Consider the following 2,050-nt stretch of genomic DNA (forward strand, 5'->3'; position numbering starts at 1 on the left):
GCACTCTGTCCACCACGCCGTGCTAACAGCGGTTGACACCAGGATTGCGCGAGTCAAGCTTATTTTGTCACCCTGCGATTATCGGGGCATTGTTGGCGGCATTACCGGCGGTACACACCGACACGCACCCCCGTGTGGATCGGGGTTTCTCCTCGCACCTGTTCGGTATGATCGTCCGGCGCAGGTGAGACAAAGAGGAACAACATCAGGACCCCAGAACTTCAGGTGAGAAACTTTATACATAAACTTACTGAAAAATAACAAAAATACACCCCACGGAAATACCTTGCCAGAAAATTTCAGTCGTAACCTACATCTGCATATTTTCCTAGAAATACACTATGCTATACTGCACTATTTGTAAAAGTGGTATATATAAGAATAAATTGTTGTATGCCCATTGATTTTTGCGGGTTACCGGGGCTGTTTGTGTGTGTGGAGCCTGTTGGGGGCGGGCTTATCTCCGAGTGTTGTCGACCCTAGATTCCGGCTAAGTGGTGCCACGCTGATACGATAGCACGCCAGAAGTGATTGCTGCTCAATACTTGGACCCTAGCTAGTTGGCTAACTTTAACAGCCGTGCTGTCTGATTTACTTTGCCATGTGGTCGGGGAAAATCTGTTCAACATTTTTCAAAATCATTTTGATCAAATTGGACGAGTAGCGCAAATATAACGTGCAGATTTAGTTAAAGAAGCCATGATGATATTTACCATGATCGGCTTTAGCTGAAGTTAAGTATACGTAGGTTTGAAACTTCACATCATAACATTCATTTTACATTCTGCTGTTTGCCCGATCTAGAAAGGTATTTTCCTGAAGATTTCTGGGGATTTTACATTTATATATTATGTCACACAGGATCATATGTGTAACGTAGTCCAATAGTGCGCATTATATATTAATTAAGAGGAGCTCGAGACTATTCTAATATAGCTGCGTTTACGTAATTCTATAACGTATAAACACGGTGGTAAAATCTGGGCTGCAAAGTTCCCACATGTCTTAGAACCCGAACTGTGTTCGATCGTGTTCGATTTGGGCAATTCGAATCGAACCCGCGTTCTATTTCGGGGTCACCTGCGGTCATTTACAACAAAGCGGCAAAAGAAGCCCTTTTGCCTGGGTGCTTCGCAACAGATAAAAAACAACAATTTTCTATAGATACAAACAGTTTCCTGGACAGTACATGTCCGCTATAATTTTTGGTGGGTATGTAACATGTAGCGAAGCTACTGTCGTATCCTTTGGTGACCTTGAATACTGTAATGATTCTTTACGCCTGTATGAATAACACAATGCACACTTTCTGGCGATATGACATGTCTGCAAAACTCGTTCAAACCTGGAAACATGGAGAGTCAAGCATACCCCATTTACGGCTCAAAATGACCGTTACGGTTGTCCCGAAAATCGTGTTTTAGGGATTTTTGAAAAATGGCCTCAATTTTGAATTATGGGTAATTTAGTGAGAAAAATGTAAAAAAAATGCAATTTTTTCACCAATATGTCGACAAAAACTAGACTTAAAATCAGAAATTAAAAAATCCCTAAAACACGATTTTTATCTTATCCCTAGTCAGCGAAAAATATAAAAATCGAGGATCTGGTGCAATATACGTAGCCAGGTTTGAACAATGTTTGCCTAAAAACGTGACATGACGTGTGCTCGGAAACCCGAAAATAATCGTCTTTCTGAGCGAAATTTTAAAAAATCAGTGATTTCACATAAAAAGCTAACATTTACAGGATGTTAAGACGATATTTTGATTTTAATTTGACGAAATTTACCACTAAATATTATTTGTTTATTTTCAAATATTTTACGGGTAGTCCAAAACAGGCCAAAATAGCGTCTTGTAACCCGATCCTTTTTAGAACGCGCCTAGCAATGGGAAAGAATGCCGTAGTGACAGACCGCCGTGAAAGGTTTGGCGTAACAAAATTCGGATATAAGAATTATGTAATCTAGGGCCTTTGACTCATTCTGCAGGGAATTTGCGATCACCAAAATTTATGTAGAAAATATTTATCTGGCTCACCTAAGAAT

At 40.1% G+C, this 2,050-nt stretch overlaps 1 protein-coding gene across 1 annotated transcript in view; it reads left to right on the forward strand.

The window, feature by feature from the left end:
* LOC109469314 overlaps nt 1–2,050 on the forward strand; it is a 14,651-nt gene continuing 12,601 nt past the window's right edge. The window contains exon 1 of the mRNA XM_019767821.1: nt 1–225. The gene's annotated coding sequence lies outside the window, so the exon portion shown is untranslated. The remainder of the gene's footprint in view (nt 226–2,050) is intronic.

Source organism: Branchiostoma belcheri, unplaced genomic scaffold (genome assembly GCF_001625305.1).
Source record: "Branchiostoma belcheri isolate BF01 breed outbred unplaced genomic scaffold, Haploidv18h27 scaffold20, whole genome shotgun sequence".
Lineage (NCBI taxonomy): Eukaryota > Metazoa > Chordata > Leptocardii > Amphioxiformes > Branchiostomatidae > Branchiostoma > Branchiostoma belcheri.